This window comes from Felis catus, chromosome A1 (genome assembly GCF_018350175.1).
Source record: "Felis catus isolate Fca126 chromosome A1, F.catus_Fca126_mat1.0, whole genome shotgun sequence".
NCBI classification, from domain to species: domain Eukaryota; kingdom Metazoa; phylum Chordata; class Mammalia; order Carnivora; family Felidae; genus Felis; species Felis catus.
This window is the reverse complement of record NC_058368.1, coordinates 184,751,063-184,775,214: the sequence shown is the minus strand read 5'-3', so window position 1 is coordinate 184,775,214 and position 24,152 is coordinate 184,751,063. Positions and strand designations below refer to the sequence as shown.

At 37.8% G+C, this 24,152-nt stretch overlaps 1 long non-coding RNA gene across 1 annotated transcript in view; it reads left to right on the top strand.

Annotated features, from left to right (window-relative positions):
* LOC109503252 overlaps window positions 1–16,315 on the top strand; it is an 87,495-nt gene extending 71,180 nt beyond the window's left edge. Inside the window, exon 6 of the long non-coding RNA XR_002744981.2 lies at window positions 14,920–16,315. This is a non-coding gene — a long non-coding RNA (uncharacterized LOC109503252). The remainder of the gene's footprint in view (window positions 1–14,919) is intronic.
* Window positions 16,316–24,152: the final 7,837 nt, after the last annotated feature.

Below are 24,152 nucleotides of genomic sequence, written 5' to 3'. Positions count from 1 at the left end.
TAAAACATTTTTTAATGTTTTTTTATTTTTGAGAGAGAGAGGGAGAGAGAGAGATAGAAGAGAGATGGGGGGTGAGTGGGGGAGAGGCAGAGAGAGAGGGAGACACAGAATCTGAAGCTAGCTCCAGGCTCCAAGTTGTCAGCACAGAGCCGGAGGCAGGGCTCAAACTCCTGAACCTTGAGATCATGACTTGAGCCAAAGTCGGACACTTAACTTATTGGGCCACCTGGCACCCCTTGAAGAGTAGTTTTAAAGGGTTGCAACTCCTTTTCCCCAAGTATGTATTGTGATCCCAAATGATGTAAAGTATTGCCTGTCAAGAAAAATTTAGAGAGCTGTCATTAATAGTTTACTCTTTTGTTGGTAGGTAAAATGTTCACAGATAATACTTGTTAAGAAGTAGTTACCTGTCTACTACTCAGTGTGGAGCCCAGAGTGTGAATGACGATGGTTACTATTTTACTTACTGTAGTTGATACGAAGTTCCGATCTAGAACTTCGTGAAAATAATAAAAGCATTTATTGAGTTGTGAACTGATGCTGCATACTAAACTATACATAATTTTCTAAGTATTTTATGTAAATATATGCACTCTCCCACAAGAAATTACAAATGACATGCATATGTAACCATATGTAGCTTTGGTGTTAATTACTAGTTGCCCATTATGAGTATGTAGATGAATCCCTTTGTTAGAAGCAGCTAGAGTGATCTCTTGTTCTTCCTCTTGGAGTTTTCTATCTATTGTTTTCCTGATCCAGGTCACCAGCCTGTTTTATCTTTGTCACTGGCCCAGAGTATTTGAGTCTCTCTTTTGACATAGTGTTGATAGGATAATCACAGAAAAATTCTATCTTTCTGTTACATCTCTTGCAGTTTGCATCTGCACAGAGTTTAGTTGAATTTTTATGCTTTAACAATGTTTATTCCTAGCAGCTCTCTCAGGACATGCTGCAGGGAGGTGAAGTTCCCTCACTGTCAATGTTGGCCTCTAAATGTCCTCATTGGGCACTCCTTTAGAGAGAGAGATTTGATGAGACTCCATGATTTCTATGTAGAAAAATAGAATGTCTTCTAGGATGCTGCTAAGGCTCAGATTTGTCAATATGTTCTTTAATGATCATGCCCCACCTTTCATTGTAAATATGTCTACTTTCCTATTGCAAGGATATTTCTTGTCCCTGTATTTTTCAAGTTTTCCTGCTCTTTATTTTTTTAATTTTTTAATTTCTTTAATGTTTATTTGTTTTTAAGAGAGAGAGAGAGATAGAGCATGAACAGAGGAGGGGCAAAGAGAGAGGGAGACACAGAACTCGAAGTGGGTTCCAGACTTTGCATGGTCAGCACAGAGCCCAACGCAGGGCTCAAACTCACAACCTGTGAGATCATGACCTGAGCTGAAGTCGGATGCTCAATGACTGAGCCACCCAGGCGCCCCTCAAATCTTCCTGCTCTTTTAAAATGGTGCTGTGTTCATTTACTTTAGTCCTGCTTCCCTCTCTTCTGCTCTTCTTGTTTTGCTCTTCCAGAGAAACCACTTTAGTTATTTTAACTTATTTTGGAATTTAACATCATGCTTCTAAATAACATGCTTTTATTGCTATTTGTTGATTTAAAAATTTTAAGTGTTATCTATGCAGTTTCAAATGAGAAAGCTCAAGGAAGATTTAGCTCTATTTCATGCTTGATCCCTACCACAAAATGAAATCGTATTTTTCCAATAAATTTAGTTGAAATTTGTTAGATTGGTATTCCAATATGCAAATGTATATATTATTATGGCTTTATAGGCACTGTTCACAATCAAGCCATTTAGTATGCTCTGATGTATTTTTCCTAATGTTCTGAAGTTTTCACATTGATGTGTTTTGATGTACATTTATTTTCATCCATTTTTCTGGTAACTTAGTATACCTTTTTAAATTTGGAAGCTTATATCCTTCCATTATGGGAACTTTCTTGAATAATAATAATAATAGTTCTTGTTTGGATGGTTCACTTATCTCCATTTCTTTTATTTTCTTATTCATTTAATGATGTTGGACCTCCTGGACTATACCTCTAATGTTATTATCTTTTTTTCCCTATTTTCTTATTTTCAGTTTCTATATCTTTCTGTTATGATTTACTCTTTCCTCCTTTGTCTCCTCTTATGTTTTCATTGGGTTTAGTTTGCTCTCTCTCTCTCTCTCTCTCTTTTTTTTTTTCTAATTTCCTGAAGTGGAAAGTTAGGTTGCTGACTTAAGGTCTTTCTTCTGTTTTAATATAGATTTTTATAGTTATAAATTTCCTTTCTTGTATTACTTCAGCTACATCCCATAAATTTTGGTATGTTGTATTTTGTTTTCATTCATTTTAATGTATTTTTCTAATTTTCCTTGTGATTTCTCTTGACCCATTGGTCATTTAGAACTCTATTGTGTGATTTCCACATATTAGTCAATTTCTCTAATGTCCTTCTGTTATTGATTTTTAATTTCATTTCATTGTGGTTGGAGAACACGTTTTGTAAGATATAAATCCTTATACATGTACTGAAAGCTGTTTTATGGTCTAGCATATGGTATATCCTGGGGAATGTTCCATGAGCCCTTAAATAATTATATTTTTCTCTTGTTGGGTGGAAAGTTCTATAGATCTCAGCATGGTCTAGCTGGTTAATAGTGTTGTTCATTTCTTCTGTTTTCTTGTTGATATTTTGTCTAGTTATTCTATCCATTGTTGAAGGTGGGGTTTTGAATCCTCCAACTATCTTTGTTGAATTGTGTATTTCTTACTTCAATTATGTCAGTTTTGACTACATTTATTTTGGGGTTTTATTAGTTGAATATATTTATAATCATGTCTTCCTGATAGATCGACTTTTTTATCATTATAAATTGTCTTTGTGTTTAGTGACAATTTTATCTTAAGGTTTATTTTGCTTGATATGAGTATCACTCTAATTTTTTTAATTTAAATTTCTATTTAAATTTTAGTTAACATACAGTGCAATATTGGTTTCAGGAGTATAATTCAGTAATTCATCACTTACATACAACATCCAGTGCTCATCACAACAAATGCCAATTTAGGACCTGTCATCCATCTAGTCCGTCTCCCATTCACCTCCCTCCATTAACCCTCAGTTTATTCTCGATTGTTAAAAATGTCTTGTGGTTTGTTTCCCTCTCTCATCTTTTACACCTTCCTGTATGTTCATCTGTTTTGTTTTTTAAATTCCACATATGAGTGAAATCATATGGTATTTGTCTTTCTCTAACAGACTTATTTCACTTAGCATAATACATTCTTAGCTCTATTAGTGTCATTGCAAATGGCAAGATTTCATTCTTTTTGATGCCTGAGTAATATTACATTATATGTATGTGTGTGTGTGCGCGCGTGCATGCATATATATATGCATGCCACATTTTTTTTATCCATTCATCAGTAGATGGACATTTGAGTTGTCTCCATAGTTTGGCTATTGTTGATAATGCTGCTGTAACATCAGCGTGCATGTACCCTTTCAGATCTGTATTTTTGTAACCTTTAGGTAAATACCTAGTAATGCAGTTGCTGGATAGTAGGTAGGTGTATTTTTAGTTTTTTGAGGAACCTCTATACTGCAGACCTGCACTGTTGCTCTGGGGGAGGATCTTGCTGTGTTTTGTCATTTGCGGGCTCCTGTGAGGAAAGCAGTCACATGACCATGCAGTGGTTCAGAGTTTATGGCAAAACAGAGCAGAAAGCCAGCATCCAGCTTGCTGCTCTCCACCTGAATCTCTGCTGCTATGCCTGGGAAAAGTGCAGCACATTGTCACCACCCTTTCTTCTTGTGATGCAGGAGTCCTCAGACCATGCTGTCACTCCTGGGATTATGCCTGCTTTGCCACCTTTAGGCCAGGCATGTCCCCCATGGTAGAGAACTTCTAGAAATTCAGATTTTGTGCTCTGCTGCTTATAATACTTTGCAGTAGCTTCTGTGAGCAGACTCCCTCCTCACTGCCTTATCCATAGCTATATCGCTCCCGAGTCAGCTCTTTGCACCTCCTACCTTCCCAGAGGAAGTTGCTTTTCTACTTGTAGACTTGCAATTTTTGTTCTCTCCAACATCCAGTTGCTTTCTTGGGTGTTTAGAATGATAACTATCTAGCTGTTTTAAGGATGTTTGAGGGATGTGTTTTGGGATGTTTTGAGGGATGAGACAAGCTTAGAGTCTTCCTACTCCTCTGCCATCTTAACTTCTTCTCATCACTCTAACTTCTTTTGGTTACTCTTTGCAATGTATATCTTTTACTGTCCTTTTACTTTCCAGCTATTTGTGTCTTTGGCTCTAAATTATATTTCTTGTATCTCTTGATCTGTCAATCTCTGACTTTTGATTGGAGTGTTTACGCCATTTACATTTAATGCGATCACTGGTAAGGTAAGATTTATATGTGCAAGTTTGCTATCTATATCTTTATGTCTTTTGTCTTTTTGTTTCTCTGTTTCTCCATTGCTGTTTTGCTTAGTGTTAATTAGGTTTCTGAGTATACCATTTGAACTCTCTAAGGCTGCTTGTTTCCACTGCTCCCGGTTTTGTTAGACTCTTATTTTCAGAACTATTGCAGAATTAGGTAGAGGGTGATGGGAATAGGCTAAGTTAGAATACCACAAACCTCATTGTCCTTATTGAGACTCAGATGTTTTCATTGAATAAAGAATCCTTGAATTGTTTTATATCATTGGTTAATTTCTGAGTTCAGAATAAGTTTGTCAGTTTTTGCCAGTGTTCCATTGCTTTTATGGGTGAGAAAATTTTCAGATATCCTTTTTCCACCATTACAGAAGTGCTTTCAGAGATTCCTTGAAATCTATTTTCAATTCTTTCTTTTGGCCATACTTATTCTCTATTATTATTATTATTTTTAAATGAATGTCTGCTCTTGTTTCTTGTACACAACGGCCAGGATATTTTATCTCTCTGAGGATATTCACATAAGTTAAAAAATTTTCCCCTACATTATCTCTATTTCTTCCAATTTGCTTTAGCTTCTTCATTTTGTCTTCTCTTCTATGTTACAACTCTCTTCAGACAACAATGGCAACTGTAGTAGCAGACATTTATTGAATACCTACTATGTGGTCATCACTCTTCTAGTGCATTATACGTATTAACTTACTCAATACATGTTAACTTATTTCATTCTCACATTAAATATTAGAGGTGAGTATTATCAATTCCTCAATTTTACACATGAAGAAGCTGAACTATAAAGAAGGCAAATAACTTGCCTAAAGTTACACAGTAAGAATTGCAGAGTTGGAATTCAGGTCTAGTCTAACTTCTACATCCTCTTTCTCAGATGGCTCATCCTTAGGTTATCTGTTTATGTGTCCAGTGGAGCTATGAACATTCTGGTCATATGGGTGGGACTTATTGACTATGTAGGTGTCATCTGTGAAGTAAATTGGGTTTTTCTTGGCTTTTCTTATTTCTACTTTATATTGCTAGCTTTTTCTTGTGTCCTAGTTAATTATCACTAGTCCATTAGCTTTTTATCCTCTAAATTTTTTTTTCCTGTTTTTGTTCTCATTTTTTTTTTTCTTTCTACATGTATGAGTTTATGCCTTATGGAGGAAAAAGGTTTACTATCATTTTAGTAGGGCTTTGGGAAAAGCCAGAACTAAATGCATGCATGCTTTCAATACATTGCCCTTTTAATCATTTTAAGCATATTTTTTTGAAAAAAAAAATCTGTTATCTGAAGTTCTTGGAAGTCTAGTCCTTCTGTTTATCTGCTGATTTAACATGAATACTAGATTTTTCCTCTTCAGCTCTATAATTTTGTTTTGCATGTGTATCCTCAGTGGGAGCTTTATCTATGGGATTTCTGTGTGATTTAGGCTGAGTTTTTCTTCATCTAAATAAGTTTCTCATTTTCTCCTGCTGGGTGCTCCAGGATGTCTTTTTATGTTAATGTCATGCCTTAGGAATACAGGACTCTGCAAGGAGAGTGTAAAATAAAACCAAACTCATGGGATTCTGGTTAAAAATTTTTAGGGGGGGTTCCTCCCCTCCTCATGCCTGAAATGTAGAATTGTACCAACCTCCTCATTACATTTCTTTTCCAGTGAGAACACCATTTCACTGAAAATGCAGTCCTCTAAAGTTCCTGGATTAAGGACGAGGGTCTCATTTCCAGCTTTCTGCTTCTCATAGGTTCCAGGTCTTATGTAGTATGTGGTCAGCTATTAAAATCAAAGCCCCTAGGCTGAGACCAGATCCATCCCTTCCCCAATCACCAAACCAGGATAACATGATACTATCTCACTGAGTGTTATCTTCATTTTTGACCTCTGGGTATTTCCTGTACTTTTATTTGAGTTCAGACATGTATTTAAAAGGATATTTGTGATATTTTAACCAGAATAGCTATATGTTTTATAGCAGAAGATTTCATGTTAGCTGATCTGATATTGTTGCCTGAAGTCCTAAAATTAACTTTTCTTGTTGAATTACTTCATGTATACTCCATGAATGTTATCCTCACTCTGAAAGTGTGTGTCCATTATATCACTGCTAAGCCAAAGAATGTATTTTCCCCAGCTTCGTTGAGATATAATTGATATGTAACATTGTATAAATTTAAGGTATATAACATGCTGACTTAACACATTTATAAGTGGCAAAATAATCACCAGCCACTATAGTGTTAGCTAACACACCCATTATATCACATCATTACCATGTCTTTTTGTGGTGAAAACATGTAAGATCTACTCCCTTGGCAACTTTCAAGATATAATACAGCATTATTAACTGTAATCACCATGCTGGACATTAGATCCCCAGAACTTATTCATCTTATAACTGGAAGTTTGTTCTCTTTGACCAATATCTCCCCATTGCCCCTATGACCTAGCCTCTGGTAACCACCATTATAGTTTCTGTTTCTGTAAGTTTGCTTCTTTTAGATTCCACATATAAGTAGTATATAACATTTACCTTTTTTCTGTGTGGGTTATTACACTTAGGATAATAAGGTCCGTCTGTATTGTTGCAAAAGGTGGGGTTTCCTTCTTTCTCATGGGTGAATAAAACTCCATAGTATATATACCACATCTTCTTTATCCATTCATCCATTGACAGACACTTAGGTTGTTTCCATATCTTGCCTATTGTGAATAATGCTACATTGAACATAGGAGGGCAGATATCTCTTCCATTCTTTTGGATAAATACTCAGAAGTGACATTACTGGATCATGTGGTAGCTACATTTTCAATTTGTTTGAGGAATCTTCACACTGTTTTCTACAGTGGCTGTGCCAATTTACATTTCCACCATCAGTGTTCAGAGGTTCCCTTATTTCCACAAACTTGCCAACACTTGTTCTGTCTTGTTTTGAGGATAGCCATTCTAACAGGTGTGAAATGATATTTCATTGTGATTTTGATTTGTATTTCTGTGCTTATTACTATTGAGTGCCTTTTCATGTTAAAGACCATATTTTTAAAGTAGCCTAATGGAATTTATGACCAGGACAATAGAGGTAATAGTTTCTTTATATTTTGTGCTGGCAAGACCTAACTAGAACATGACATTGTGTTCTGGATACTGCACTTTACAGAATATTAATAGACTTGTGATATGTCATGACAGGGACAGTTAGCATAGTGAAACATTGGGATACTATGTCATATGAGGATGAGTTTATTATTTTATTTTATTTTATTTTATTTTATTTTTAATGTTTATTTATTTCTGAGGCAGAGAGATACAGAGCATGAGTGGGGGAGGGGCAGAGTGAGAGAGGGAGACACAGAATCTGAAGCAGGCTCCAGGCTCAGAGCTGTCAGCACAGAGCCTGATGGGGCTTGAACTCCCAAACCGTGAGATCATGACCTGAGCTGAAGTTGGTCACTCAACCAACTGAGCCACCCAGGCGCCCCAAGGATGAATTTAAAACACAGGGAGATTTAGCTTGGAGAAGGGAAAATTTGAGGGGGTGTGATGAGTTGTGTTGTGGAACACCAATTAGATTTATTCTTTGTATCTCCAGAGGGCTTTATAATAGGCAGAAGTTATAGAAGGAGATAAACTTTTTTAACATAATTTATTGTGAAATTGGCTAACATACAGTGTGTACAGTGTGCTCTTGGTTTTGGGGATAGATTGCTGTGGTTTATTGCTTACATACAACAACCAGTGCTCACTCCAGCAAGTCCCTTCCTCAATTCCCATAACCCATTTCCCCTTCTCCCCCCCCCCAATCAACCTCATTTTGTTCTCTGTATTTGTTCTCTGAGTCTCTTATGGTTTGCTTCCCTCCCTCTCTGTAACTATTTTCCCCCCCTTCTCTTCCCGCATGGACTTCTGTTAAGTTTCTCAAGTTCCACATATGAGTGAAAACATATGATATCTGTCTTTCTCTGATAACTCATTTCACTTAGCATAATATCTTCCAGTTGCATCCACGTTGCTGCAAATGGCATGATTTCATTCTTTCTCATTGCCAAGTAGTATTCCATTGTATATACAAACAACATCTTCTTTATCCATTCATCAGTTGATGGACATTTAGGCTCTTTCCATAATTTGGCTATTGTTGAAAGTGCTGCTATAAACGTTGGAGTACATGTGCCCCTATGAATCAGCACTTCTGTATCTTTTGGATAAATTCATAGTAGTGCTATTGCTGGGTCATAGGGTAGATGTATTTTTAATTTTTTGAGGAACCGCCACACTGTTTCCAGAGCGGCTGTACCAGTTTGCATTCCTACCAATAGTGCAAGAGGGTTCCCATTTAGAAGGAGATAAATTTGGGCTTGATATGAGGGAAACTTCTTGCTGAATTGAAGCATCTGTGCAAGAAGCATCACCTTCCAGATGAGTGATGACTTTCTCCTTTCTTCATCACTGAGAGGGATAAAACGTAAGTAGGCATTATCTTATCTATAATAGTTAAGATCTCATACTCTGAAATCAGATTATTTGAATTTAAATTCTGGCTTTATAATTTATTAGCTTTGTTGCCATGGCAAGCTATTTAACCTCCATGAGTTTCTCTTTGCCTATCTGCAAAATGCCATCATAATGGTAAATGTGTCATAAGGTCACTGAGAAATTTAAATGGAGTAATACATATAAAGTTGTTGTGATGGTGCATGGCACAGAGTAAGCCCTAAAGAAATGTTTATCAATATCATTATCATCTGCCAATGATATAAAGGGGTGTCTAAAATAAAAAGAAATCACAGGACACTGGAGTTGTGAATGCTTTATTAGTTTCCCACGGCTGCTGTAACAAGTTACCACAAACTTGGTAGTTGAAAACAATAGAAATTTATTATTTCATATTTCCAGAGGCCAGAAGTCTGACATCAGTTGTAGTGGGCCAAAATCAAGCTATCTGCAGGGCTGCATTGTCTTTGGAGACTCTAGGAGAGAATCAGTTCCTTGCCTCTTACAGCTTTTGGTGGCTGCTAACATTTGCTGGCTTGTGGCCACATCATGCTTTTCTCTGCTTCCATGGTCACATTGCCTTCTCTTCTGTGTGTAGTCAAATCTCCCTCTGTCTCCCTCTTGGAAGGATACTTGTGATTGTATTTAGGGTCCACCTGGATAATCCAGGACAATCTCATTGTTTCAAGGTCCTTAATTTAATCATATCTGCAAAGTTCTTTTTTTGCCATATAAGACAATATTCACAGATTCCAGAGATTAGGACATGAATATCTTTGGGGGTCTATTATTCAGCTTACCACAACAATCTTTGTGGACGCCAAACTATCCTCTTTGCTCTGAGAACACTCTCTACTACATCCTGTGCAAATGTCCTCCAGTTTCCCCTTGAGTAATATCAGTGTTAGGGAACTAATATCATTGGCTGTTAGACTGTACTATAATAACTTTTAACCCCTTCCAATTCTCAAGAATCCATGCTTTTGGAGTCATTGTTTTTACGTTCTTTTTGAGATCTGGTTTTATATTTGTTTATGGTCTCTTTGTACAATGTGTATAAAAAAAGAATGTGCTACATTGAGGTCAATTTACCCAATCCATGCCTGAACAATTATTGAGGCTTCATAGTGACCTGTAACACTTAAAATGAGGAAAGTATATCAATCAAAATTTTATGTTTGCAAATGTTCAAAACTAACTGAGTGAGGTGCCTGGGTGGCTCAGTTGGTTGAGCATCCGACTCTTGATTTTGGCTCTGGTCTTGGTCCCAGGGTTGTACGATCAAGCCCCACATTGGGATCTGCACTGAACGTGGAGCCTGCTTGGGATTCTCTGTCTCTTCCCCCTTGCCCCTCTTTCCTGCTCTCTCTCTCTTTCTCTCTCTCTCTCAAATTAAAAAAAAAAAAATAACTAAGTGACTAACGCAGTGATAGGAATTTATTGGTTTATATACCAGAAAAACCCTGGAATACATATAGCTTCAGCTGGATCCAGGTACTGAAATGGTAACTTGGTTGCTCAGGAGTTGGTCTCTCCATCTCTTAGTTCTATATGAATTTATTTAGCGAGCTAATGCTAAGATGACAAGATGATCACCAATGACCCAAGCAACTGCTATCTTCTTAGACATCAGTGGAAAAAGCTTCATTTAAAACAAATATTTCCAGGGGCACCTGGGTGGCTCAGTTGGTTAAGCGTCCGACTTTGGCTCAGGTCACAATCTCACATTCTGTGAGTTCGAACCCCATGTTGGGCTCTGTGCTGACAGCTCAGAGCTTGGAGCCTGCTTCCAATTCAGTGTCTCCCTCTCTCTCTGCCCCTCCCCTGCTCACGCTCTGTCTCTCTCGCTCTTAAAAATAAATAAACATAAACAAAATTAAAAAAAATATTTCTAGAATTTGCATTCATTGGGCTAGGCCAACCTTGAATTGAGCCAGCCTCAATAAACTCCAGGGACATTGAGTAAAGAATGATGGTCTCCCATAAAATATTAAAAACGCACTATCAGCAAAAGGGAAATATTTGTTGGTCAGGCTACAAAAACAGATGTACTATGCAAAGCATCACATGTAATATGCAAAACATTACATATGCTATATGTAATCATAGTTTCAGTGGTACGTTTTGCTGGAGGCTTATGGAATCAATCCCAGCACTCTATAGTTGTATGTCAGGCTCTGTGTACATTTGTTTGTTTATATTTTAGATAAAATTTACCAGATGGGAGAAATCCATTGGTGATGCCTAGCTGGCTTGGTGGAAGTGATCAGAGGATGTGGGTAAATTCATCTTTGAACAAATGAATTAAATATGCACAGTAAATGGTTTAATGCACAGCAGGAAAGTGGCGCCTAAGCGTTGGGGAAGAAAGCAAAGCCAGCAGAGCAGCAAGCCTCGCGCAGTTACTCCTGTGGTCAGGTCTGAGAGGTGGTGATAGCCAGGAGGCTAGCAGAGTGCTTTGTAGCACAGAGCTTGTCTGAGTGTGCAATATGTTACCTACAGCTGGGTCTGGCATAATCATCCCTGACTAATGGGAGGTGAGAGGAGGGGGTTCAAGTGCTGAATAAATAAATTACTTAATTACATATTATCAGAGAGAAGAACAGATGGTCAGCTTAGCCCATCTCCTGATGCCTTTGGCTTCAGAATGGAGAGTAGATCTCACGAGACTGGAGCAGGTTGGGCTCTTGATTCTCTTTATCTGCTGGTCCTACCAGAGGTTCATGGTTCAGGAATAAACAGGCCTCATTTCCCCAAGGCTGGAGGGCACTGGGTGCTCCAGTGCCCATTCTGAACTAAAGCTGGGCAGGTCTAAACTACTCGGCATTTTCTACTTTGTTAATTTTGGCACCAGATGGAGGTAAAAATGCATTTCATTTCCTGTAAAATGGTTGAAAAGTGATTTTCAATTGAGAATCTAATAAAATGTGAAGGGAGTAGTTGAGCATTTATTTTATGTGCTCAGGAGTATCTCCTATCATGTGAGACCATACACTTGTTTTCCTTGGCTTTCGATGTCCCCGTGGAGAACCCACTTTTTCTGTGTACTGGTTGCTCTGGTGTCAGAGGGAAGGGTGGCTGAGGTTGGATTCTGGAAGCACCATGTTTGTTTTCAGATGCCTCAGTTTGGCATGGGAAGGTCTTCAGAGAGGGTGGCTGGTTCCCAAATGCTGGTGTGGGGATGGTTGCCAGATTGGCTGCGTTGGAATCACCTATGTTGTTTATTGAAGCTATTTGTTCTTTAGCTCCAAGCATAGAGATTCTGATTCATTAGGTCTTGGATAGGCTCTGGGAATCTGTGTTTCTAAAAAGCTTTACAAATGATTATGAATTAAGTTTGGAGATCACTGTATCATATCAGTTGGGTGGCAGGAAATGGAAAGTCTCTTTGAGAGGTTATTAAAGACACTTTAATAACCGCTTATTTACAAAGGTGTGAGCAAGTTTAGGGGGGACTGTTAAGGGATGATGAGCCATCCTAGCAGTAGTAGGAAATAGGTGCAAGGGGAGGAAGTAGTTACCAGAACTTGGTGGGACTTATAGCTGTAAGAGAAGACTCCTGCACAGGCACCATGGACAGCCATTGTCACCCCATCCTCTGGCAGGGAGGAAAACTTCTCTCTCCTTTGGCCCTTTGATCTCTTTCTGGTGCTTTTCATTGGCCAGATCCATAAGGCCAGGAGTCCAGGCGATGCAGTCTATAAAAGTCAGACTTCTGAGACACCAGACAAGATGGAGAAGGCTGGAGAGTGGAACTGAAGGAGCAGATAAGGAATATCTAGCACGTGTTGGTATAGATGATATTTTCTAGTTACACATTTGTATCAATATGGGAATGGCAAATATGTGGATGTGTTTTTGTTTACAGACACATTTTTTTTTGGGGGGTATGAAATTGCCTTCTCAACGATTTCATCATAGAGACCGGAAACTCTTAAGGAACAGGGCTGACATCTTTAGAATTATCTTCCTGTGCCCTGCCCATGGTTTAGCCAGTTAATATTCTTACTCTGGAAAGGGCTGTAAGGAGAATATTTTGGAATATTACACATTTTAGAGAATGTTTTGGAAGTTGTGTACCTGGTTGGCAACTTTACATTTAGCAATATATTTTTGGGATGCTCTATTCTCTCTTATTAAGTTATTGTGGCTCTATCGTTCCATATTCTGTGAATTTATTTATACTTTATAGGGAGCTGTTTATATTTGTAACCAATACGATCTTCATGCTGAATATGTCTCCTTAAAGAAACCACCTTTCTATACTTCCTAAAAGATTGAATTTAGTTGTATTGCTTTCTTTTTTTTTTTTGGTTTTATGTCAGAAATTTATTTCACTGTATTCGAAGCTTGCATAAATGCTTATTTGTGAGTATAACGCCATATCAGAAGGATTGGATTAATTTTGATTATAGTGTGTTGCCTGTGAAGATTTGAGCATATCTTAATATAGCAGTAAAAAAAAAAAAAAAAAAAACTTTATAGGAACTGTCCATGGAATCCCTGGAGATTTATCTACAGCTTCTGTTTTAAGACTCCAGCTCCTTCCCCCCCCCAGTGAAGAAGTGTTTGGCATGTAGAGTCTCCCTTCATGATACAAACTAACAGCTCAAAGACAAAGTCTTCCACTACAGCTATTCATTAGGTCTTCTGTGTCTGGTAAAGAGGACAGTTCTGGTCTCACACCAAGGGAATAATATGCATACTGATTGCCAGCATCTTTTAGTACCTAATGTGTCCTGGGCACTTGACATACAATTTAGTTCTTCCAGTTGCTCAGGAAGAAAGCTTTGGAGTAAACTTTGAATCCCTTTTTTTTTTCTTCACATACCTATATAAATCTACTCCAGATTGTCTATAAAACAACTCCAGAAGTCTCTACTTTCAAAATATATACAGAATCTGGTCACTTCTCACCACGTGCAATGCAGGGTGCTAGTTCAAGTCACCATCATCTCTCCCCTGGATTCGAGTAGTGACCTCCTAAATGCATTGCCTGTGTCTCTCCCTTCTCCCTTCCATCTTTTTTTTCTATAGAGCAAGCAGAGAAAGGCCTGTTAAAGATCAGATCATGTAGCTCTCTATTTATAGCCCTCCAGTGGCACCCACCTCACAAAGTCATTACCATACCTTCTAAGGTGGAACCTTATCTTTTCTTAACTCTCTCTCTGACCTCATCTCCTTTTGCTCTCCTCTCGTTATATCTACCTACAGCATACTTCTGCCTTTGTATAGGCCATTCCTTCTGCCTAGAATCCTCTTCCTCCAGTTTTTTACTCTCTTATTTCATTCAGGTCTCTTGAAATATGACCCTCTGAGAGAAGCCTTCTCTGAATACTGTATATATAGCAGCCACCATTACTCTCCTTTCACCGCATTGTGTTATTTTTCCTTGTATTACATATCAGCACCTGACATATTTACCTGTTTGTTTCTTCTGCATGCAAATTAAAGCTTCTTAAAGGCTGAGACCTTTGAGGTCCCTGGTCTATCTCTGGCACCTGCTTTAGTAAGTGGCACATAGATGGTGTTCATCAAATATGGGTTAAGTAAATGAGTGGATTTAGGAGTAAATCAATTGTTCTTAAGAAATATATTATGTAGCGTTTAACAAAAATAACTCAGAAAATTTTCATTTTAAATAATATTGTATTGAGTACTTACCTGATACTTTGCTAAGCATTTTATCAGCCTTATTGCCAATGAAGGATGTTTTGGTTTATTGTGAAGGAGGGGAATATGCGTATCACATACACACGCATGTGCACGTGTACATGCAAATATACACATACATATATGTTATGTATGAATGTGCATGTTCATGTATGTATGCATGTGTGTGAGTGTGTGGAAGAATGTGCATGTGCTTTGCATGTGTGTGCATGAGTATGAGTGTGTTTGTGTTTAAAACTTTTCTTGGCCCGGGAAGGAGATACCTTCCTACTCAATACTTCATTGGGAAAATCTCCATCTTCTGTCCTAGGAGCCAGTGCCAAAGGTGGACATGGAAGAAGGAGACAGTGGGGATCTGCACATGAATGAAGAGACCTGACTGTGGAGTATTAGAGGATTTATTAAAGGATTGGACAGTTTTCCTTTATGGTCTTTGTGAAGCCTCGGAGTTACTAACTGCCAGTGCAATATGGTATCACAAAGATAACAGCCTTTACTAGAAGTTCAGTTTTCTATTCCTACCTTGGAAAGCAGCAGCTTAACAAACCCAAGTGGTCAACGTTTATGGTACTCCTTTCTTCTAGGACCCTTCGAAATATATGTCTTTTGAATTTAGTTTTGCTGGAAAAATCTGCATCCAATTTGAATGAAATTGAATATGTTTCAGGGCTCAAGCAGCATGCCTTCCATCTGAAGCAAAATGGAGATGAATTTCAATTAGATGTTCCCATTATAATCTGTCTCCACCTGTAGTTTTCCATAAAAATTGCTAGGAAGTGTGGTATAATGTATGATCAGGATTTGCCCACTGGCAGCAGTGTCCCATTATCTTAGTAAAAAAGCACAAAATAATTAGTCTGATGCATATAGATAGCAGCTTCTTACAGCGAGTGACTTTAATTGTGGTGAGTAATATATACGGAGTTTGAAGTATTATATATTTCCCTCCCAAGAAGATACCAATTACTAATTCAGTTGACAAAGTAACAATATTTCAGAAGATTTAATGCAAACTGAACATTGTAGTCAATAGCCACTGTAAAATGTCCATTTTATGGCCTTATTTTTGCCTGAGCTTAATTTATGGTAATTTGGTAGTTGCATATAGCCTGGAAGTATGCTGTTGGCTTGAATTAGTACTTGGGTATTGCATAAATCATACTGAATGTTTTGGCTTCATCTAATGCCCTTCTTTCTCCTACATTTGGAATCCTTCTTATCTTGTCATTTCTCTCTCCTCAATCCTACCTGTAAATTCATGGGGCTCTAAGAGCTCAGTATTTAGGAGATCACTTCCTCATAGAGTAGCATCTTCCAAATGCCAGATAGAGTTCTATGCTTCAGAGGGAGGGAATTTAGCAAAAATTTTTTTTGTGGGATAGAGTATTTGTATCATCCCACCTTAAGTGCTTTAAAGGAAAATACAATTCCCTCTCCCTGTCCTATTTGCCTCTAAAATCCATGCTAATATAAAAGGCAAGGTTTAAAAGTATTATATTATTTGAACTAATTTTTCCAGTGCTGGTTTATATTAGTTTTTTCAATTTTGTTTTTTAATCTGAAACATAGGACAAATATGCCAGCATGCTCTAAGCTCACAAGTAATCTACCTGGGGACCTAAATAATATGAATCATCCAACTGTATGGTAAGATTTAGTTTAGGTGACTGGGCTTCAAAGAAATACATTGGATGTTTCAGAACTAATGAGATAATTGCTTATGTTCTGCTGTTCTTTTATACTTGTTGATAAAGATTTTGAATTTTTAGTTGTGGTTAGTCATTTTTAAAAATGATTAAAAATTTTAAGTCAATAAATGTCACATAGACATCTAATTGTGAGCAACCTCATTTTAAGTGTTGTAGGAAACCATGTTTTAAATTTTTTTTTTCAACGTTTATTTATTTTTGGGACAGAGAGAGACAGAGCATGAACAGGGGAGGCAGAGAGAGAGGGAGACACAGAATCGGAAACAGGCTCCAGGCTCCGAGCCATCAGCCCAGAGTCTGACGCAGGGCTCGAACTCACGGACCGCGAGATCGTGACCTGGCTGAAGTCGGACACCTAACCGACTGCGCCACCCAGGTGCCCCGGAAACCATGTTTTAAAATGTAGGTTCTTCTCTTGAACCCATAAAATCATAATACAATATTGACATCTCTTCCTAAGTTGGATAACAATATTCTTCTAATTTAGTTACACAACTCTCTTCCTTTACTTATAATCATAATAGTTAACATCTGTACATAAATTATACCGAACTTTTATAGGCATTACCAGTTTTAACCCACATATCACCCCCCCATGTTGTAAGCATTATTATCTACAATTTAAATGAAGAAACAAGCAAATTTAAAATGGTATATTTTCTAATTATAAAATGACAAATGTTTATTGTAGGAAATCTCAAAAGTGTCAAAAGTACACAGGTGTTGTTGGGAAGACTGACCAAACAACAATATAGAAAAGACACAAATTACCAAAGCATGAATAAGTCGATATCACTACAGACCCCACAGATATTAAAAGGACACTAAAGAAATGCTACAAACAACTCTATGCACATGAATTCAATATTCAATAATAAGAAAAATGTACTAATTCCTTAAAAAATACTATTACCAAACTCACTGAAGATGAAATAGGTAACCTGAATAGTCCTATCACTTTATTAAAAAGCTGAATACATAGTTTAAAACCTGTAAAAGAAATCTATGGCCCAGGTGGTCTGACTGGTGAATTCTAGCAAATATTTCAAGAAGAATGAACATAAATTTTATACAGTTTCTTTTTCCTTTGTCAAAAGTATAAATACACAGATCATTGGAGAATCCAGAAATAGATCAACACAAATATGACCATTTGATTTTATTTGCATTTGAGTATCTTATCTATTTTAATGAAAAACTATCTTTTTTTTTTTCTTTTTTTCAACGTTTATTTATTTTTGGGACAGAGAGAGACAGAGCATGAACGGGGGAGGGGCAGAGAGAGAGGGAGACACAGAATCGGAAACAGGCTCCAGGCTCTGAGCCATCAGCCCAGAGCCTGACGCGGGGCTCGAACTCATGAACCGCGAGATCGTGACCTGGCTGAAGTCGGACGCTTAACCGACTGCGCCACCCAGGCGCCCCTGAAAAACTATCTTTAAACAATTTTATATTTACAGAAAAATTAAACAATTTTATATTTACAGAAAAACTGAGAAGATAATAGAGTTCCTATATACCCCCTACCCACAGTTTCTTCTATTATTAACATCTCATATTAATATGGTACATTGGTGGGGCGCCTGGGTGGCTCAGTCAGTTAAGCGTCTGACTTCCACTCAGGTCACCATCTCGCGGTCCGTGAGTTCGAGCCCCGCATGGGGCTCTGGGCTGATGGCTCAGAGCCTGGAGCCTGCTTCCGATTCTGTGCCTCCCTCTCTCTCTGCCCCTCCCCCGTTCATGCTCTGTCTCTCTCTGTCTCAAAAATAAATAAACGTTAAAAAAAATATATGGTACATTGGTTATAATTAATGAACCAATATAGATACATTATTATTAACTAAAGTTTGTACCTTTTTTATTTAAAGATTTCTTTAGCTTTTACCTAAACTCTTTTTTCTGTTCCAGAGTTCGATGGAGGATACACATTACATTTAGTTGTCACGTGTACTTAGGTTCTCTCTTAGCTGTGGCAGTTTCTCAGACTTACCTTGTTTTTGTTCACCTCGATAGTCTTGAAGAGTATGGTTGGGTCTTTTGTAGATTGCCCCTCAATTGGGATTTTCCTGATTTTTTTTCTAAGTGTTTATTTATTTATTTTTTAGTTTTTGAGAGAGGGGGGAGAGAGAGGGGGAGACCGCGAGTGTGAGCAGGGAAGGAGCAGAGAAAGAGGGGGACAGAGGATGTGATGTGGGCTCTGTGCTGATAGCAGAAAGCTTGACATGGGGCTCAAACCCATGAACTGTGAGATCATGACCTGAGCTGAAGTTGGACGCTTAACCGACTGAGCCACCCAGGCGACCCCCTGAAGTGTTTTCATAGACTGTGGCTTTATTTTTGGGGGAGGAAGATCATAGAGGTAAAATACCTTTTTCATCACATTAAATCAAGAGCACATACTACCAATGTGACTTACCACTGTTGATGTTGCCTTTGATCATCTGGATGAAATATTGTTTGTCATTTTTCAACTGAAAACTTTTCATTTCCCCTGTTTTCCATACTTAACTATTTGGAGGCAAGTTGCTATACCTAGCCCATACTTAAGGAGTGGGGGGTTATGTTCCCTCCTCCTTGAGGAAAGACTGTAACTAAACTACCTGAAATTCTTCTGCATGGAAGATTTAGCTCTTTTCCCTATTTATATCTATCTATCTATCTACCTATCTACCTGGGAGTATGGGTCCATGAATATTTATTTTATGGGTTATAATCCAATATGACTTTGTTTTGTTGCTCAAATTGTTCCAAGTCAGAACATTGGGAACTCTTTCAGTTGGCTCCTGTTTCACTTTCATATGCCCTGATGGTGTTTTTTGTTTTTTGTTTTTGAAAGTACTTCCTTAATTCCTGGCACTACAAGTTGCTCCTGGCACATCTTGTACATTTCCTACTAGGAACCTCTTCTATATTTTCTGTTTCAGCCCTAGAATCCCCCCATTCCTTCATTCTCCAAGAAGACCTGGTTCTTTTTCTTGGATAGTGGTATTAGAAACCAAGACCTGAACACTAAGTTTGTCCACTGCTACTGAGATGTTACTGACTCTAGGCCCTTTGGTTGATGGATCAAGGAAATTTATATTTGTATACTGTGTGTATACATGTGTTTATAATTATTTCTGCATGTAATCATTTTAATTGATATTAAGGTAAACAGGAGTTAATGATGTCTCCAACTCTAATATCATATGGATCTTTCTAGCTCCTTCTCTTGTTTATCCGTAGACCCCACTCCAACAATAAGAACTTGGGCTTCCATCATTCACCATTTATACTCTTAATTGTTTAATTCCAGTATACATGTATAGCTGAGTTAAATTTGTTAACCTTTTCTTGCATGGGAAAAATTTTATCAACTAAAGCATAGTGTTTACACTTGATCTTAGCCAAAATGATTAGAAGTGACTGAGCATAGCATTTAAATAGAGTTTCTTTTACCTTTAATTTTATAAATTCCATTAATTTCCAAAGTTACTTAGGTCAGCATCACCTCTTCCAGTGAGGTAGTTTTATACATTTGTAATACTGTTAGATTGCTTTGTCACATTCTATATTCCATTCTGGGATCATATGTCATCCTAAGTAATTTTTAAAATTTTGCATACATTAAGGTCCATTGTAAAGTTTTATAAGTTGAATGGCTTTGACAGGTGCATAATGTCATATGTCAGGAATCATACAGCATAGTTACACCACTCTAAAAATTCCCCATGCTTCAATTCTCCCTTCTAAACCCCTGGCAATCCCTGATCTTTTTACTGTCTCTATAGTTTTGCCTTTTCTACAATGCCATGTAATTGTCATCAGACAGTATATAGCCTTTTCAGACTGGCTTCTTTTACTTAAAGATATGAATTTATGATTCTTCCATGTATTCTCATGACTTGATAACTCATTTATTTTTGTTCATAAATAATATTCCATTGTATAATTGCCATTTGACTTTTTCAAAGGTGCCTAAGTGATTCAATGGAAAAAGTATAGTCCTTTTGACAATGTTGGAACTATTTGGGTCCATTTACAAACCATGGCACTCAATCTTGTATAAAATCCTTGTATAAAAATCAACTAAAAATGAATTGCAAATCTAATTTTAAAATTATAAAACTTTTAGAGGAAAATATTCAAGACCTGGAGTTGAGCAAAGTGTTCTTAGATGGAACTCCAAAAGCAAGATCCATAGAAGAAGTTGATAAATTGGAATTTATCAAATATAATACCTTTGCCCTGCAAAATACACTATTTAGAGAATAAAAAGACAAACTACAGACTGGGAGAGAATGTTTGCCCACCACATGTCCAACAAAGGACTTGCATCCAAAAAACATAAAAACTCTTAAAACTTGGCACACTGGGGTGGCTTAGTAGGTTAAGTGTCTGACTCTTGATTTTGGCTCAGGTCATGATCTCATGGTTGTGAGACTGAGACCCAATCTGGGCTCTGTGTTGACCGCACAGAGCCTGCTTGGGATTCTCTCTCTCTCTCTCTCTCTCTCTCTCTCTCTCTGTCAAAATAAATAAACAAACATTAAAAAAATTCTCAAAACTCTATAGTAAAGAAACAAGCAAACTAATTTCAAACTTGGGAAATACTTGACTTTACCAAAGAATATATACAAATGGCACATGAAAAGATGTTCAACACCATTAACCAACAGGGAAGTGAAAATGTGTGGTCTGTCCTCTTGGTAGGTCTCTGAATTCCTCTCCTGTGTTTTCCTACCTCACTTGCTCCACAATCAGCCGCAAGCATATCTTTGCTGTTCTTAGAACATCCCAGATACAGTCTTGACTTCTACTTGAAATGTACTTCATCCAAATATTCCCAAAGCTAGCTCTCTCACCTTTTTCAAACTTTGCTAAGTGTCACCACCCTAATGAGGCTTACTCTCTCCATCACATTTAAATTGCAATCCCCTGTCCTTGTGCTCTCAGCTCCTCCCTGTTTTACTTTTTCATAGCGTTTATTACCTTCCAACAAATTGTATAAAGTACTGATGGTATTTATTGTTTGTTGATTACCTTTACCTAGTAATATCTAAATTCATGGAGACAGAGATTTTGGGTTTTATTTACAGATGGACTCCAGTGGTTTGCTTACAGTAGATTAATAGTAAATATTTATTGCTTATATTAAAGAAATAAAGTTATTGCCCACCATTTTATAGAATGTTTATATTATGCTTTAAATATCAAACATCATTTTTATGTGCTTTAAATCCTTATTAATTTAGTGGTTAGTTATAGGGGGTAGTTGTGTACCATTACATTTTTCTGTATGTGCATTAGAGTGACATGATGATTTCACACAGAATCACTAATTCTAAGACTTATGACTGAGTATTCTGCTTTCTCAATGTTACTTTATCTTTCTATATCTTTCTGTCTTCCTTCTTTCTTGTTATTTTTCACAGGAATTTATAATTAGGATAGATTAGTGGTATTCTTTTTTAAAAATTTTTAATGTTTATTCATTTTTGAGAGAGAGAGAGAGATCAGGAACAGGAGAGGGGCAGAGAGAGAGGGAGACACAGAATCCGAAGCAGGCTCCAGGCTCTGAGCTGTCATCACAGAGCCCAATGCAGGCCTGAACTTATGAACCCTGAGATCATGACTTGAGCCAAAGCCAGACGTTTAACCGACTGAGCCACCCAGGTGCCACCCAGGTGCCCCAATTAGTGATATTCTTTTATTCTTTTTCCTCAAGTATGAAATAATGCTTTTTTAAGAACTCAGGAGTTTACGGTAGTGTTATTAAATACTATTTATGAAAATAGTCTGTTTTTCACAGTAAGGGATGATGTTGCAACAGAACAAGGCTTTGCCTTTTTATTCACCTAAAATATGGAATTGGTACCAAAGCACCCAAGTAGAACCTATCAGAAATAAACAAGTAGATGTTCATTTTCCCTGAACAAATTAGGTAAGTTTATGGAAGCAGAAGTTTAGCTAGTTCCATTTTTACCGTATTGCTTATGTCCACAGTCAAGCTTTTTGGATATACCTTCAGTGAGAAGAAAATATCAAGATTTTTGGTTTTGCAAAGTGTTACTCAAAACACATATTATGGATGTCTCAGCTCTTAGTTCAGTTCTTAGCTCAAGCTCATGCTTGAAAGTACTGATGTTGTTACGTCTGTATAAAATAAAGCAAATGGCACAGGTTTAAAAAACCTACACAGGCAATCTTTACATTGAGAGCTGTCTAGGTTTAAATGGCTATTTGTTCTTTGACAAATCTCTCCAGAAAGCAGTAGAATGAGGACTACCTTTGGAGCCAGAAAATGCTGGGATTCAAGAGGAGAAAAGCAAATTCCTTGGTTTCCCCGTGAGTACAGCCTAGTGGGGAACTGGGTATTTAATAAAATAATCACAATGACATGTAACCACAAACTAGAAGAGCTTCCCAAGTAGAGTAAAGGGAGCTATAGAGAGGATTAGAGAGTGGTGGATCTGTCCGGGAAGCACAAGGCAGGTATCCTTGGGTGTTTTAGTTGTATGTAAAAAGTGAGAAAGTGTAGAAGGTGATGTGAGATGAATGGGAAGAGTTTCCAGCCCGAGGCAACAGTATTAAAAAATCCTGAAGGCAGAAAGGACCATGGCATGTTGGCAGAGCAGGATAAAGGCCAATAGGACTAAAGTATAGAGAAGGGGGGCAGGGCGGGGCATGTTCTTAGCTAAGAAGTAGGTAAAGGCTAGACCAGGCATTGCCTTATGGGTGCCAGTTGGAATCTTGATCTATATTAAATAATTCCTAACAGTTTTGGGAATTCATAAAAAGGTTTTACGCAAAACTCAGATGTTTAGAACTTGGTTTCAAAATATCACTTGGCATTACCAAATGTGGAAAATCAACTTAAGGGAGCTGGACTGGAAATAGGCTAGTTAGGAGGCTATGTAGTGTTAGTAATAATCAGGCGAGTGATGGTTTGGACTAGAGTGGCTTGGACGAGATCAGTCAGGAGGCTTCTATATTTAAAAAAAAGTTTTTTTTTTTATGTGTATTTATTTTTGACAGAGAGAGAGAGAGACAGAGCATGAGCAGGGGAGGGACAGATAGAGAGGGAGACACAGAATCCAAATCAGGCTCCAGGCTCCAAGCTGTCAGCACAGAGCCTGACACGGGGCTTGAACTCACGGACCATGAGATCATGACCTGAGTTGAAGTCAGACGCTCAACCGACTGAGCCACCCAGGCGCCACAGGAGGCTTCTATATTAATCCAGGCAGGAGATGAGGGTGATTTGGACTAGAATGGTTGTATAGGAGTTGGAGAGGGACAAATGTGTTCTCCATAGCTTTCTTGTTTCTTCAGTGTTGTATGGACCAGTATAGGCCATCCATGTAATTGATGCAATGAATTAACTGCCTAATGTCAGTTGATAGGAAATTTTCAGGTGTGGCTTTGGTTTAATTGATCCATTTTGGAGATCAAATAGTGCAGTTTTTTAAAGGACTGAGATTTCTATCACGATTTTCCTACAGTTTTAAGAAGATAGGGGCGCCTGGGTGGCACAGTCGGTTAAGCGTCCGACTTCAGCCAGGTCACGATCTCGCGGTCCGTGAGTTCGAGCCCCGCGTCAGGCTCTGGGCTGATGGCTCGGAGCCTGGAGCCTGTTTCCGATTCTGTGTCTCCCTCTCTCTCTGCCCCTCCCCCGTTCATGCTCTGTCTCTCTCTGTCCCAAAAATAAATTAAAAAAACGTTGGAAAAAAAAAATTAAAAAAAAAAAAAAAAGAAGATGGCATGATGTTGTTAGGAATAACAGTGCAGATAATCTGTCAAAGCTCTAAGAAAACACCAGAAGAGGAGGGCCCTTGATTCAGGAATTGATGCA